General features: G+C 35.0%; 1 protein-coding gene across 1 annotated transcript in view; it reads right to left on the bottom strand.

Moving 5' to 3' along the window:
• Positions 1–17,897, bottom strand: part of SNTG1 (syntrophin gamma 1) — a 576,561-nt gene that overhangs the window by 514,272 nt on the left and 44,392 nt on the right. The window lies entirely within an intron of this gene.

The raw sequence follows: 17,897 nt of genomic DNA, 5'->3' as shown, positions 1-17,897 counted from the left end.
ATTCTTCACTAGCATTGTTAACGCTCTCACTTTATTCAATTTTTTTTTAATTAAATGCCAGTCAGTTCCAGGAAACATATACTTTGATCTTTCTGTTTGGAATTGCAACGAGCATCTGTCTGTGTTAAGCACTTCCAATCTTCCAATTCCTCATTACACTAATCAACACTTCAATCTTTTTAATAAAACACAACATAATTTAACATACCACATATCATTTTATTATTACAGCTGCACTTTGTGTTCTGTTCTGAGTATAAGCCCAAGTACAAAAACATTTTTCTGTTTAGGTCATTCAAGTATCTCAGCACCTAGAACAGTGCCTAGTACATGGTAAGTATCATGTAAGTGTGTGGAATGAAGGAGTAAAAATGGAGGAATGACCAAGTATATGTCTGTAGAACTTCTATCACAACTGTGGTCTTCAGAAACTCCTTGAACCATGCTGAATTAGTATTTGCACAGGCTCCCCATGCAAAACTATGCAATGGTATTGTCAATGCTGCTTTTAGTTCCCTGAAAGGCCATATAACATAAAAATACCACCTAAGAATTATTCATTAAAATATCCTAAAATTCAATATTATTCATCTTTCATGATGATTCATATTCTATCTTACTCCAAGAAGAATTTGAGAAAATTTCTTAGTTCTTATTATGTAAAATTTGAATAACCATAAATTTTTTTTTAAAAATGTATAATTACCAGATGTATGATCTAAATTATACATAGTATTGTACATAATCTCTTTACCAGTCAAGACTAAAGGCTTTTTGGCATGTGGCTAGTGGTTAGCACTTAAAGCCCACTGGATAGGCAGTGGGCGGGGGAAGATGGAAAGATGTACAGAAAGGAAAGGAGAGCAAGAATAAGTTGTCACTGTCAAGCAGGAGCTGGAGACTACGGGAAGAAATGAAACTTGTGTTCGTTCTTATTGTTTATGGCCTCAGTGGTATGGGGACCTTATGGAAACTGGGGCTCTTTGATATGGAGCAAAGTATACAGAGCTGGCTAAGGCAAGAGAGACAGTAAAGAAGGATCAAAGGGAAGACGGCAGTCGCAGGCCTGGTTGCTGCTCAGGCCAATGAGGTCAGCAGCAGGGAAGGAAACACACCCAGGACCTAGGCAATAGTTGTGGCTTAACTTCTTCTGCCAAAATCTTTCACAGGAGCATTTATTGTGGCCCACCTTCACCAAAAAAACACAAAAGGGAGAATTCTGGGAAATTTAGTAGAGCCTAGCCAAATAAACATTTGAGAAAGTCACAACAATTACCAATTAATTAACAAATAGATAATATTAGAAATAAGTCTGAATGTTATGTATCTTAACATAAACATAAGCAACTTCCCCAAGAAATCTTAGTTCCAGAATTTTCTGGGTCAAATTGTCTGAGAATTAAACTCTTATAAAAATATACAGGTTAACTCTCCCCAGTTAAACTCTGTTCAATCATCCTGATTTAAAAAAACAAAAACAACAACAACAACCTCTAAATTAATCTGAACTTTTTGGCTTACCATGTAATTATTGGAAAGAAAGTTTGCTCTAAGAAATTTATGTAGGTATAAAATATGGTCAGTAACAAAAACAGCTAAAAGTTTTAAAACTGATTAAAATATCATTGCTTATTCATTATGAGAAATCCCCTCATACACTTTCAGACTTTAAGAGGATGCCAAAATAAATATTTATTAGTGATTTTTTAAAGTAGAAAAAAACTCACTGTGATTTTGATAAATGTGAAAACTTTCTAGGTTATGGATAAACATAAGAGGTATGACACATTAAAATGGAAAGTTAGACTGGAGTTTTTCAGTAAATGTCACCATCATTATTTTTGAAATTTGTTAGCATAATAATGGATCATCAGAAAAGGTATGGCTGATATCCAAAAACTGACATATTTTAATAATATTTTGTATTTCTCACATGCTCCTATAATCTTTTCCTCTATCCCAGGGATCTCATTATTCCATTTAGTCATCCAACCTCAGAACACTAATAATTGATTTGAATTTGGTACATGGTAATTCATGTTCTCCCTCAGAACAAATAACCAGTTTCATCTATTTCTTTTACTCTCAGTGTTTCTAAGTGGTAATAACAGAGGCAGCAGTAGCATATTTAGAGTAACTTTTACTGTATTTAAATATGCCCTAAAGCACTGCAAATGGCTGAGCTGATTGTCTTATAACTCACATGGCTATTTTTCCCTTATCTTTATTTTATTTTTTAAGATTTTATTTATTTTTTGAGAGAAAAGAATGGAGGGAGAGAAGGAGAGAACATTAATGTATGGTTGCCTCTTGAGCGCCCCCTACTGGGACCTGGCCCACAACCTAGGCATTTGCCCTGACTGGGAATCGAACCAGTGACCCTTTGGTTTTCAGGCCGGCACTCAATCCACTGAGCCGCACCAATCAGGGCATGTTATTTCCCTTATCTTTAAAGGAACTTGTTCCTCATCAGACATCAGTACTTGAATAGCTCTTTTTTTTTTACATCTTCCCTTTCTTTTTGACACACAAAAGTCAATATGTGCTAATCCTAGGGATTCTACCTCAGGTATGCATGTACACATAATTCATTTAAAACACATATTGGTCATTTATACTCCAAACAGTGCAAATTGGTGAGCAAAAAGCCTTCAACAGAGATGTGGCCTCTTCCTTTATTGAGCTTACAGAATGAAAGGGCTCTTGTATCTAGCTCTTATTCTTTCAAACTCCAGGCAAATCTCAGTTTCTCTGTACTACAATATTTCCACATCCTAATTACAGTAGACTTCTTTACACCCCAATCATAACCAGTTTTTGGTTTTTAATTTACACTAGAAAACAGAGTTATTGGTTAAAATGTTTTGCTTTTTGTATTTCCTGTTTCTCTTTGTTTAATTTAGGATAAAACTAAAAGTTTTCATACATTCATGTATTTTTAATTAGATTTCCTGTATTAAATCTGTTTGGCTCTACTGAAACACCTCTAATGACTCTAATCATCTATAAGACAAATATAATATTCTTAACCTGGAATTCAATGTCTTGTAAAAAATATCTGTCTTGTATTTTTTTTTCTGACAACATCATCGCATGGAGCTCTTGATTTGAAAGAAATGGACTGGTTGTATTTTGCCAAATATTTTTGCTTTGATATACTTATTCAAGTTGTTTCTGTTACCCTAAATTTATATAAAAGCTTATATGTGTATAGTCTTTTATATAACTAATCACATACTGCCTTGTACTGCAGTCATTTATATTTGCACCATCATTTTACTAACTTACAGAGCCATTGAAGGCAACAACTATGTATATATATATGCATTTTCCCTTTTTTTCTGCATCAAATTATGGTTTATCATATACAAGTTATTATAAATGATAAAATACTGTTTTTACATTTATATTATACATATTTACTGTATAGACTGTGTAGACAAATACAAGTACCATACTTTAAGATCACCATGAGGGACATTCAAATGTAATTTTGCCTGTATATAATTTGTTAACCTAAAAAAAAAAACTTTCATTTGAGTAAAATTTTAGTAAATTTAATTTTAGTGAAACAATTTAAAATTCTTACATGTACTGTAATAATGACATTGACTATCTTTACATGTGCTTACTTGTCATTTGTATATCACTTCGGCAAAGTATCTCTTTATATCTTTTTTCCATTTTATACCTGAAGTGTTTGCTTTTAATGTTAAGGAGTTTTTTGATATATATTTTAGTATTGTATTATTTCTTTGCAAAATTTCCTCAGCCTTCAGTTTGTCTTTTCATCCTCTTAAGTATTTTGCATAGCATTTTGAATATTTATGAGACCTGATTTATATATTCTTCCTTTTATGAATCTTATTTTTGGTGTTAATACTAAGAATTCTTGGTCCAATTTTAGATCTCAAATATATGCTCCATTTTTTTTTTTAGTTTTAAGTTTCATAGTTTACATTTGATGTTCAAGTCGGTGATTCAATTGAGTTAGTTTGTCTGCAAGGTGCAAGGTTCAGCCCAGTCATTTTTTTTGTTTAGTCATATCCAATTGCTTAAATATAAATTAATGAAAATGCTATCTTATCTGAAATAAATTGCTTTTATACTCTTTTCACAATCAGTTGGGCATATTTATGAGTATTTATTTCTGGGTTTTCCATTGTATCATGTCTCATTTATCTTTTTATCTCTCCTTCTCCCAATGCCACACTGTCTTAAATATTGTAGCTAAATATTAAGGCTGAATATTGGAGATAGCAATTCTTCCTATCTTACTCTGTTTTATTTTTTCAACATTGTTTTGGCTAATCTACCACAAGATTTTTGTATATAAACTTTACAATGGTTTTATCTATGCCTGTTAAAAAATGCTGGGATGTCCATAGACAGTAAGACTATAGGTCAATTTGGGCAAGAATGACCTCTTTACTGTGCTCTCCTATCGCTCACAAAATCCATGAATCCACAATTATTATATGTCTCCCCATGTATTTAAATAGTCTTTTGTTTTCATTTATCAACCTCTTGTGATTTCTAGCATACAGATCCTTTACACATTTTGTTAAATTTTTACTAAACCATTTCATTTTCTTGGAAAGAGTTCATATGGTATTGTTTTAATATTTGTTTCCTTACATTTATTGTTTGTATATGAAAATGAATTTCCACATTGATCTTGTGTCCTATATCTTGCTAAACTCATATACTATTTCTAGTTTTTTGAAGAGCCATTGTGATTTTCTGCAAAGTCATATGTGTCAATGGTAAAAAGGGATAGTTTTCTTTCTTTCCATTGTGTATGGCTTTTACCTTCTGGTACTTAGATGAATAAGAATGATGAGAGTGGGAATTAGGCCTTGTTTATTATCTTAGGGGGATATCATTTGTTCTAACTCTGGATGTATGATGTTAGCTGTATTTAAAAAAAGTGTTTTGTAGATGATCTCTATTAAATATATCTTCTGCATCAGTTGATATGACTATATGTTCTTTTCTTTAGCCTATTAGTATGGTAGATTACATAGTTTGAGTATTAAATAAACATTGCTTATTCATATAGATGTAACTTGATATTTAATATTTGAGGAACTGTCAAACTGTTCCCCCATGACTGCACAATTTTATATTCTCAGAGAAATGTGTAAGTACTTCAATTCCTTTATACCTTCTCATTCAATGCCAGTTATAGTATGTTTCTTTGACTGCAGCTATCTGAGTGTGTGTTAAGTGTATCTCATTGTGATTTGAATTGAATTTCCCTAATTAATAGTGATGTTAAACATCTTTTCATATGTTTATTAGCCAATTGTATATTAACACTGGAAGATATCTATTCAAATTTTTCACTCATTTTCAATTGGGTCATTTGTCTTTTTATTTTTTTCTATGTAACCACCCCCTGTCAAGGAATTCCTCAAACTCACTCCCTCTGAACCCAGCCCACAGCAGGTCAAAAGGTACCTGAGACATACGGGGAAGAACTGAAGTGTCTGGCATCAGAGCCAGAGCTAATGGAAGCAGCAGCTTTCTCCCTGACAGAAATGCTGGCAGAGACCATTGCTTCTTTTCTGAGTCTTCCTGCCACAGAGTTGGTAGGCAGGTGACATATCTGAGTCTCCATTGACATGGATATTATTGTTTGCCCCAACCTGGTAGATGACCTTGACCTGAATCCTCCCAGGAGGCTCTAGAGAAAGCACTATGTCTGGGTATCTTCAGACCAAGTCAAAGAGACATACTCAAGGGCAAACTCAAGGGCAAACTCAAGGGCACCAGAGCACCACTGAAGTAAATTCTGCTTTGTGAGGAGCAAGTCAAAGAGACATACTCAAGGGCAAACTGAAGGGCACCAGAGCACCACTGAAGTAAATTCTGCTTTGTGATGTTGGCCTTTGCAAAGCTGAATCTCCATGGTGGTCCTAGCCAATCTTAGCAGCCATTGACTTGGGGGTAAATTCCTCTTACTGATGTGCCAATAGCAATCACGTTTCAACTACAACAGGAGGGTGTATACAGTACACACATAGGGTAGGGGGGTGCACCTGAAGTGCCCAGATCAAGCTGTGCCACTGCACTCTACAGGACACCTATGACATTAGGCCACACTACTAAGCCTGGGAGACATGGCAGCTCTACCTAATACACAAAAACAAAGGTTTCTATGTATGCCAAAATGTGGTGAGAAATAAACATGTTCCAAATAAAGGAATAGAAAAAAACTCCAGGAAATGAACTAAATAAAATAAAGACAAGCAATCTACCAAATTTGCAGTTTTCAAAACAATGCTCAATGGACTCAGGGAAAGAATAGATGAACTTAGTGAAAACTTTAACGGCATAAAAAGAACAAGGAAACCATAAAAAGTACCAGTCAGAAATGAAGGATATACTGACTGAAATAAAGAATAAATTACAAGGTATCAATAGTACCGTGATAAAGTCAAGAATCAAATTCATGATTTTCAATATAAAGAAGCAAAAAATGCCCAATCAGAAAGGCAAAAAGAAACAAATAATAATCTTTAAAAAATGAGGACAGTGTAAGAATGCTCTGGGACAACATCAAGTACATCAAAATTCACATCATGGAGGTGCCAGAAAGAGAAGAGAGAGAACAAGGAATTAAAAATTATGAATAATAATGACAGAGAACTTTCTTAACCTGGTGAAGGAGAAACATACAAGTCCAGGAGAAACAGAGAGCCCCAAACAAGATGAACCAAAAGGGACCCACACCAAGTCACAGCATAATTAAAATACCGAAGGTTAAAGATAAAGTGAGAATCTTCACAGCAGCAAGAGAAAAGAAGTTAGTTATCTATCTACAAAGGAATGCCCATGAGACTGTTAGATGATTTCTCAACAGAAACTTCACAGGCCAGAAGAAATTAGCAAGAAAAATTTGAAGTGATGTAAATAAAACAAGGGCCCACAACCAAAATTACTTACCCAGCATAACTATCATTTAGGACTAAATAATATATAAAGTATTCCCAGACAAGAAAAAAACTAAAGGAGTTCATCACTACCAAACTAGTGTTACATGAAATGTTAAATCTTTAAGAAGACAAAGAAAAAAGATAAAAAAATATGAACAATAAAATGGCAGCGAATACATATATAACAACAATTGAACCTGAGAAACAAACAATCAGAACAGAAACAAGCTCACATCTATAGGAAACATTTTGACCATTGCATGATGGTAGGGGGTTAGGGAAATGAGTGAAAAAGATAAAGGGATTAAGAAGTATAAGTTAGTAGTTACAGAATAGTCATGGTGATGTAATGTACAGCATAAGGAATACAGACACTAATGTTCAATAAATATGTATGGAGTCAGATGAGTGTGGGATTTATTGGGATGGAAACTTGGTAAGTGCATGGTGTCTAGTTGTTGGGCTGTGCACCTAAAACTAATGTAGTGTTGTATGTCAACTATATTGAAAAAATTTAAAAAGTGAAACAAACACAAACACAAACAAATAAATTTGATGTCATAAACATAGTAGATTTGCAATTGCCATGGGAACTGTTTTTGGGAAAATCTGATATTGATCAACAGGTACAAATTTCCAGTATAAGGTAAGTTTTAAGGATCTAGTGTATAGCATCATGACAATAATTAACAATATTCTATTGTATGCTTGAATATCTCATAGAGATTTTAATTGTTCTTACCACAAAAGAAGTTGTAATGTGAATGACATATGTGTCAACAAACATTATTGTAGTAAGCATTTCACAATATACACATGTATCAAATCATCACATTGTATATCTTAAATATACCCAGTGTTATTTAAACTATGTCTCAGTAAATCTGTAGAGAAAGACTGAAATGATTTATTTTCTGAATCATTGGTGGAACTTATATTTTAAACTATCTGCGTCTCAGGAAATGCTTAAAAATTTCTGTTTTTTTAAGATGTAATATTCAGTGGATTTTAATGTATTCACAAAGTTGTGTACCTATAAAAGTATTTAATTTTAGAACATATTTATCCCCAAAAGAAACGTCTACCCATTAGCAGCCTTATTTATTCCCATTCTCATTAATATCTCTTTAAATTCCCTAATAGTTAGCTTTTTAGTTTCTTCTGAGTTTGTCCTAAAATTGTCTCTGGGAATCTTTCAAATTTATTTAAATTTTCAAATTCATTGCTATTAAGTGTTTAAGGAACTCCTATTTCTGAAGCCGCTCCCTGTTGATTTATTTCTAGTGAATATTTATTTTTCTGCAATTTTATTCATATTTTTGCCTACTCCTTCTGGTGGTAGTTAACTTTTATTTAATGCAAAACATTGTATTTTAAAAAGTATTTACAGAAATAACATAAAGTCTAAGGTGATGGAATCTGTCTCCAGAAAGAATGCACCTTTGCTTCTGTCTGCACCAGGAGGCGCTGGGACTCCAGGACTATTTAAACTAATTTTGGCATTAAAGGTCACTTTGGGCTGAGCAGCATTCCCTGGTGAGAAATTGTCTATTTTAGGTTTATTCATACTTTTAACATGTGGTTTTTCAAGGTCCTAACACCTTGTAATCTCTACCTTCAAATTACTATCCCCATAGTGCCACAAAGCTGTCAGATTCCTCCCAAATTGGAAAATACAGAGAAAAAGAGGACCAAACACACAGGATGCATTGCTGTAGAGCTTTTACCAGATCCTTCCTATAGCATCAGCTTGCCCTTGCTGCCACTAATAATTGATCTTCCTTTAATTAGTGTGTGTGTGTGTGTGTATGTGTGTGTGTGTGTGTGTGTGAGAGAGAGAGAGAGAGAGAGTTGGGGATGAGTAGCAACTGTGGAAGACCTTGTATTAAGCACTGTTTATTATTTCAGTAACTTTTTGCTTTTCCATTTTTTTACAAAAGCTTGGTTGATCTTTATAGTATGTTTGCTTTCCTTTTTAATTCACCCTTTTATTATTTTTCTCCTACTGCACTTTTCTTAATATTCAAATTAACTTTCAGTCTTGATTTTTTTCCAACAAAATACATTAAGGACTAAACATTTGTCCGTGTCCTACAAATTTTTATATGTAATAAGTGTTATATTATAATATTGTATGTATGTGTATACATTTCCATTATGATTTCTTCATTGAACTATAAACTACTTAGGAGATTATATTTAATTTTCAAATGTTCTAATTTCAAAATAGAGGGAGGTTTTAAGAAATTAATTTTGTTACTGTTAATTCATGCTGTAGTCAGAAAATATAGTATTTGTGATACAAGTAATTGTTTTATGGACTTGATTTGAACAAAGATGTTTTCTTCAATTACCCAGTGCAGTGTTTTATTTACAGTCTGTTATGCCACAACATGTGTTTTTGTAAAGCAATTACACTCATATATGACTCATTAATAGAGGAAATATCTTAGAATAGAATAAAAATTATGTTGGTTTATCCACAATATATCCTCAGCAAGAGTAGGTAGAATCATAGCAGAATTATGATCTTTATTTGAAAAAGGAAAAGTCTTCTATATTACTGCTATGCTTGAATAAAAGGAAAAGAACTTCAACATCTCTCTTAAGAGGCTAGGAACTAGGGTCAAGCTTAGGAACAAGTCCTCCAGGCTCCATCCTAGATAACAGCAGCCTCACTTATGCAGCACTTGGCTCTTGCTCCATTGCTCTACTAGGAGCTCACTGGCTCATGTTCCCTTCTATCTGTTTTGTCTTAGCACCCAAAAGCCATTGTCCAAAAAAAGGTTTGCCATAATTTCCATTCCAACGTTTTGGTACAGTTTTAGTAACCAATGCGACAGCATCTATTCACCCAAATACATCTATACAGGGAGTAAAATTATCTCCAGTCTCAATCACTCTTTCATGTTTTTGCTACAAAATACATAGATTTGTGCTGTTCTGCCAAATTATATCAGAAGGCTTGCTGTTTTTGTGTATATTCTTGCAGAACACAATCATTTTCAGGACATATAAATGTTTTGGGACAGAAATATCCATATGTCCTTCAGTATTATTATCTTGTAGTTTTTATGGTTGAATTATTGAAGATAAAAGTATTAATATCTCCCTAAAGAACTATAGGTATGTCAATTTCACCTTAAAGTTTTTTCACATTTTGCTTTACATATTTTAGTTATATTACTGTTGGGAAATGACCTGCCTGGTTTCAAGAACTGCAATCCCGCCGATAGGCTGGAAATAATCAAGGACGCCTTGGAGAAATAGGCCCAAGGAGACAAAACCTGGCCCCCCTGGCAGAGGCGCAGCTCCAGCCTCTCTGCTTGGCCCTGTGATGATCGGTAATCCATGATGGGTAAGTTATTTCATGCTCAGATGGCAACCTAAGACCAATGTCGATCAGGTATGGGCAGCAGACATGAAATTGGCGGACACGGAGCAAGGGCAAAAAGGCCCGCACCCCTCGTCTTGGTTTGGACATGGCTGGAGTCCTTATTCTATCTGAAGGAAGTCTTGTCTCTTGGCGGCTCCCTCTCCCCACCTGGTTCAGGCTCGAAACAATTCTGGAGTCAGTCCTAAACCAGATCTGGCAGTTCCCAGGGAAATCAGACCTAAAAGTAAATTCTTTAAAGTGTGCTTTGTTCTTCCCTCAGAAGCTCTAGCCAGCTCATGCTGGGAAGGAAATTTACATTACTCACTGACCCTAACCCTATACCCTTAGGCACTCTTGTGTTTACTAAGCTCTCATGTTTAGCTGTCTCTCTTGTTTACTAGTCTCCTCTAGGACCCATGTAAATCGGTGTGCTCCTGTCATTTGTTTTCTGCAAAATATTACTCATTCTCTGTGAACATTAACATACTGATGCAATGAGATAACCTGTGCATTCTTATTACCTAGCCCCACTGATAACCTTTTCAATAAAAGCCTTTGAACAAAGGGATTCTGGGCCTTCCCCACTAGAAAGATGTACCACGTCTCCTCTCCTGGCAAACAGAAAAGTGTTTGCAATGATTTGTGTTTATTCCCCCAACCTGTGACACCCCTGGGGCGGGCTCTGTGGGATTCAGAGTCCCCGGTCCCATCTCAGCTGGCCCTGGACAGTAACCCTCAAATATGGAAGCGACGCACTCCCCGCACGCGCTCCGTCCGCCGCCCGCCCCCTGGCAGTTGCTGCGGAGACCGGGATGAGCAGTGACCCGTGGCGGTGCTCCCCCACTCACTGATGCATTACGTATTCCAACATTTATGAAAATTTACAATTGTTCTTTTCACGTGGTTAAGTGAACTTTCATGCTTTATCTCTAAAAAGGTTTTTGTTCATACAATTTTGTTTTATATTGATAAAATTATACTGCATTTTCCTAGTTGATTTGCCTTTGGCAATCTGATTATTCCAACTGGAAACTTTGCTACTTTGTCACTGGTGTTTGTTGCTTCTGCTACACTTGTTCCTTATGGTTCACATCCTCAGGTAATATGTGATTTTGAGGATTGTTGAGATTATGATCAATGAAATTTTATCTATGGGATTTTTAAGGCTGTGATTTAAAATAAATTTATTTTATTTATTCCATCAGGTACATCTGAAGGGTACCAACTGAGACCTTTTTAAAATACATTCCAGACTTATATCCTTTATGAGCTATAGTACAATGGTTAAGTCTCATTTTAAAAAAATATGAGACATTATTTGTAAATCTGTTTTTAGTCCCTTCACATAAAGCATGAGAGTTTCCTCTTTGTTGTACCCTTTGAGTGCTTTCTTTTTTCATAATCTGCCTTTCCTTCAGAAAATTACCTTTTGGAGTGTGTTATTGTGAAAGATTCTCATAATGATTTCCCAACTTATACAGAATGTAGGCTTTTTCTGTTTTCTTGCTTGAGATCCCCATTAAAAAGATGAGACTTGGGCCATGGAAGACCAAAAATGCTCTCAGGGCAGCCCCAGAATTGGTGCTTTATAACCCTTTCAATTTATGCTTTGGTCTCTAAGTATGTTGCACACTCTTTTGCCAAATTAACTCTGCACATGAAAGAGATGGGTTTTATTGAATTTGTTTTATACATAATGCATTGGGAAGGTTATTTAGTTCATTAGTCCTCCATATTGGTGGACTAAGTCTGATTTTGGTTTTCCTTTTATTGTCTTTGCATCCACATTTTTAAAATGTCCATAACTAAAACATATTATTATGATGGTAAAGTATTATTTTAAGCATAATTACAATTGTTTAAATGAAACATTCACTGTATATGATCTCACCTATAAGTGGAACATAATCAACAAAACAAACAAGCAAGCAAAATATAGTCAGTGATATTGAAATAAAGAATGAACTGACAGTAACCAGAGGAGAGAGGAGACCAGGATAACAGGGGAAAAGAAGAGGAAGGGTTGTCAAAAATCATGTGTAAAGGACCCATGGACAAAGCCAAAGGGGGATAGGATAGGAGGTGGGGGTAGGAAGAATGGGGGAAAGTGGTGGAGGGAAAATGGAGACAGCTGTACCTGAACAATAAATAAAATAAAATAAAGTAAAATAAAATAAAATAAAATAAAAAAATGAAAAAAATAAAATGAAACATTTGCTGTAATCCCCTGCACATGGGAACATTGTAATTGTGATTGGCAAATACTTTATAATTTCTACTGTCTCTTAAAATGAATAGCTTTTATTATTCCTCTAAGAATACAGAATGGGTGTGTGTGATATAGAGGGGGAAGATGGTGGAGGAATGAAAGGAAGTCTCACTGACCATCTCCCAGAACCAGTCTGGAATTACAACTAAATTGTGGAGAAATTACCCAAAACAAACAACTGAATAATAGCAAGAGAGAAGCATCATAACCTTGAACAGAGAGAAGAATCAGATTTAACACAATCTGACTGGTAAGGAGTACAGTGGAAACTCAAGAAGGCCGACTGGGCGCTCATGGGCAGCAGCACCAGAGGAATATTTAAACAGCCAGTTGGATCCCCCTGGGAAGAGTGTGTTTTAAACCATAATCAGGGATCCCTAGCCTGTAGGACCAAAGCCCAAAAAGTACACAGAAAACAGCCATCTGTGAAAAGCAGCAGGGTTGCTCTCTGATAGAGATGGGCAGATTGGGATGCAAGGAACCGTTTAAAAGGCCAATGCATAAATTTTTATTTGCAGCCATTTACTCTGGGCTCCAGCAAATATTAGTATGAACAGAGTGGGCTAGAAATGCCTGAGGAGAGACTGGAGACAGAGGCTTTGGGGAGAGAATTGAAAGAGTAGCTGGCAGGATCCCAGTGCTGAGTCATCTCCCATATGGCAACAGTCATTGTGTTCAGGCAGACCACTCCCCTCTGAACAGCCTGAGGGGAAACAATAAACCTACCCCCAGGAGGGACTCTGCCCTGGCCTGTGGTGCTTAAGCCTGACTGCTGAGTGCAGAGTGACTAGATTAACAACTGAAGGAGACAGCAATAGACAGCAGATTCCTGGAAGTCTCAAAAAGACTGCCTAAGGTCAGAGTGGGTCAACATCTGACATCACCAGAGGCAGACCCAGAAAGAAAAAGCAGCAGTAAATACTAGAAGGTGCTGAGATGAAATCCACTGTGATCTTCTCTATGATTTGTGATATTTTCTTTACTATATAACTCTTTAACATTAATTTTGGGACAATCAATTTAGTGCATATTAAGTCATTAGATTTTATACTGAGAGTTTTTTTTTTCTTTCCTTTCTTAAAATAGTACTAATTTCTGTACAGCCATATTAATACTAGTTCATTTGCTGTTGATAGTGGGATTGCAAGGGGGAGTTATTTTTGAAGATGGGGGTTTGTTTCTTGGGCTTTCTTGTTTTGTTCTGGCAGCACCTGCACACAAACACACAAGACATAGTGGGCAGAGAGACTCTCAGTCAACCAGCGGGAGGGAAGGGCCCACCAAAGAATGACCAAAAAATAATCAAAACCCAATTACTTCCAGAAAGCCAACATAGATGGCATAAAAGGCATCCAAAGAGCATTAAGTTCAGGAGATCAAGGAGTCTGTACTACTGAATCTCACAGGTCTCCTGCTATAGAATTTCACAACACAAAGTCAGGAAGTCAAGAAAGATCAATTAAAGAAGCAGAAGCAAAAAAGAAGAGTCTAACAAATAAATACTGTGAAGACAAAGAAAAAACTCCAATCAAAAGGAAAGAAGGAATCCCCCAAAAAGAGTACTAAATGAAACAAGAAAGTGAACTATCAGATATTGAGTTCAAAACAATGGTTATAAGGAAGCTCAATGAACTCAGTGAGCTCAGAGAGAATTACAAAAAGCTACAGGGAAAACATGAGGAACTTATTACAAACTATATAAGCATGAAAAAAGACATACAAATTATCAAAAAGAGAAAATAGGAAATGAAGAATACAATTTCTGAATTGAAAAACACAGTAGATGGACTAAAAAAAGCAAAAAATAGAACTGCCTTTTGACCTAGCAATTTCACTGCTGGGATTATAACCTAAGAATCCTGAAACACCAGTTCAAAAGATCTTATGCAACCTGATGCTTATAGAAACACAATTTACAATAGCTAAGTATTGGAAGCAATCTAAGTACCCATCAGCAAATGAGTGAATCAAAAAACTGTGGTACATTTACACAATGGAATACTAACAGCAAGAAGAAAGAAGGAACTCCTACCTTCACGACAGCATGGATGGAACTGGGGAACACTATGCTAAGGGAAAAAGCCAGTAGGTGAAAGACAAATACCATATGATCTCACCAAAAGTGGAACCTAATCAACAAAACAAACAAGAAAGAAAAATATAACTTACAACATTGAAAGGAAAAACAAACTGACAGCAACGAGAGGGGAAGAGATAAGGTGGTAATGGGGAAAAAAAGAGGGGAGATCATGTATAAAGGAACATGTATAAAGGATCCATGGACAAAGCCAAAGTGTGGAAGGATTGAGTGTGGAAGGTGGGGGTGGGTGGGGCAGGGGAAAATGGTGGCACGGAAATGTAGACGACTGTACTTGAACAGTAAAAAAATAATAAATAAAAAGAAAGAATACCATTGGGGCAAAGGTCAGTTTAAAGTTGTTTATATGCAAAACAACACAATAATTAAACAATAATATATGAATAAACTCTGTGTTTCATTTACATATGTAAACCTGCTTTTGCCAAACTCTGTATATACCTTAAGTACTTATGAATATATAACAACTATACCATGAGTATTCTTACATATTAGAATCTAATGAAGTTTAATGCAAATTAATTATGTTTTCTGTGAATTTTTAAATACTTTTTTATGTACCTGGAATGGTTGAAGGGTGTTTAGAAGCAAAGAATAGCAGCCAACAGTAACCATTCCTTTATGTCTTTAATTCTATTATCTCCTACAACTATTCTTACACTCGTTGTATATCATTAAGATTGTTAGAATATACTAAATGCAATAGAGGCACGTAAACTATCAGATATTGCGTTCAAAACAGCGGTTCTAAGAAAACTCAATGAGCTCAGTGAGCTCAGAGAGAATTACCAAAAACTGCAGGGAAACTATGAGGAACTTACTGCAAACTATATCCACATGAAAAAGGACATAGAAACTATCAACAAGAGGCAAGAGGAAATGAAAAATACAATTTCTGAACTGACGAACACAGTAAAAGGAATCAAAAGTAGGCTAGATGAAGCTGAGGATTGAGTCAGCGAGCTGGAGGATAAGGTAGAAGAAAGCTCTCAGAAAGAGCAAGAGAATGAAAAAAGACTCAAAAAGAATGAAGAGGTATTAGAGGAAATGCAGGACAAACTGAAACATAATAATATCCATATAGTAGGGATACCAGAAGGAGATGAAGAGGAGCAAGGGATAGAGAACTTGTTTGAAAAAGTCATGATGGAAAACTACTCTAATCTGAGGAGAGAAAAAGTCACACAAGTCCTGGACACACAGAAGGTCCCATTCAAGAGTAACCCAATGAGGCCTACTCTAAGACATATCATAATTAAAATGGCAAATATCAAAGACAAATAGAGAATCCTAAAGGAAGCAAGGAAGAAAGAGGTAGTAACATATAAGGAGCTTGAGTATGGCTAGAAGCTGACTTCTCAACAGAAACACTACAAGCCAGATGGAAATGGCAAGAAATATTCCAAGAAATGAAAAGCAAAGGCCTGCAGCCAAGACCGCTCTACCCAGCAAGGCTCCCAAATAAAATGGAAGGTGAAATTAGGAGTATTCCAGACAGAAGAAGGCTAAAAGAATACACCTCCACCAAACCAGCATTGTAAAATATGCTGAAGGGACTGCTTTAAGAAGATAAAGTAAAAAAGCCTATGAATATCCAGTTCCTTTCACAGTTACCAGTACTTGATATTACCAATATTTTTAATACTAATTAATCTGAGTGTGACAATGATGTGTCATTTAACTAATACTTGGTTATTTGTTGAAACTAAGCCTGTTTTTGTATACTTCTTGCCCATTTCTTTTTTTAATAAAAAGCTTTAAATGAGTTTTTGGTATTCTTTGTTCATTTTTTGATTAAATTTTGCTTATTTTTGCCCTAAAAACAAAAAACAAACAAAATACTCCCCTATTAATCCTTTTATAGATGTGTTGCAAACACTTTCCTATTCTAGTACTTGTCCTTTAACTTTTTTTTACATGAATATTACTGCATAGTCTTACATGTTTAATATGGTCATATTGTCAATATCTTACTTTATAGTTTCTGGGTTTGAATATATTACTTCAGGGTAAGAAAAACATTATTTTGTATTTTCTCCTAAAACTTCTTAGATTTTACATATTGATTTTTAACTCACCTGAATATTGTTTGTATAATGTCTGAAATAGGGCTCTATATTTGTTGTATTTCAAGTAATAGTGGTCCATGCACCTTATTTGTTGAATAAACCTTATTTTCCCCATTGATTTGAAATATCAATTTAATCATATATTACATTGTTAGATACATACGTTTGTTTCTAGAGTGCTCATTTTATTTCATTGATCTACTTGATTATCTCTGTTCTGGTGTCATTTTGTTTTAATTGCTGAGACTTTATAATGGATTTAAATTTTTTAACATTTTATAATGGATTTTGACACTTTAAAAAATAAAATCAATCATAAAAAAAGAAAAAAGAAAAGAAAGAAAGGAAGGAAGGAAAGAAGGAAGGAAGAAAAGAAAAGAAAGAAGGAACTCCCACCTTTAGCAACAACATGGATGGAACTGCAGAATATTATGCTAAATGAAATAAGCTAGTTGGTGAAGGACAAATACTGTATGATCTCACCTATAAGTGGAATCTATTCAACAGAATAATCTAATGAACAAAATAAACCACAGACAGGGAAACATGAAGCTGGTCACATGAAAGTGACCAGAGGGGATGTGGAAGGAGGACAATGGTGTAAAGAAGGAGAAGGAACTAAATAAAGAACATGTATGAATGACCCATGGACATGGACAACAGAGTGGAATTGACTAGGGGAGAAGGAGGCAGGGTGGGATAGGTGGAGAAGGGCAAAGGGGGGAAAATTGAGACAACTGTAATAAAATAAACATGATTTAAAAATAAAATTAAAAAAGATTTTTAGGATGTATATTGTTCATGTGGTTCAATGGGAAACATTGTTCACATTCTAAAACAGCATTTGTAAAAAGGAGTCCAAATGTTAACTATTTTGAAAATAATGAAAAAAAGCTGTATATTCAAATTTTATGGCAAGGTATTATTAGTTCATGCAGAAATAATATTCTGTAGTTTTGAAAGCATATGAAATTCTCCTATCTTAAAGTCTGTAGTGATATGATATATTTGTTATAATTAGTTTTATTTCCAGAGCAGAAGTTGATAACAAAGTTGAGAAAAGGAATCATAGTCCCAAAACTGAGCTGATATGCACTCTTTTGTTCCATGGCCCAGAATGAATTCAATGTCTAGTCTTTTCCTC

The sequence above is a fragment of the Pteronotus mesoamericanus genome, unplaced genomic scaffold (assembly GCF_021234165.1).
Source record: "Pteronotus mesoamericanus isolate MK-2021 breed Mesoamerican mustached bat unplaced genomic scaffold, CSHL_Meso_final scaffold_54, whole genome shotgun sequence".
NCBI classification, from domain to species: domain Eukaryota; kingdom Metazoa; phylum Chordata; class Mammalia; order Chiroptera; family Mormoopidae; genus Pteronotus; species Pteronotus mesoamericanus.
The sequence above is the reverse complement of the archived record's forward strand: the minus strand, read 5'-3'. Positions and strand labels throughout refer to the sequence as shown.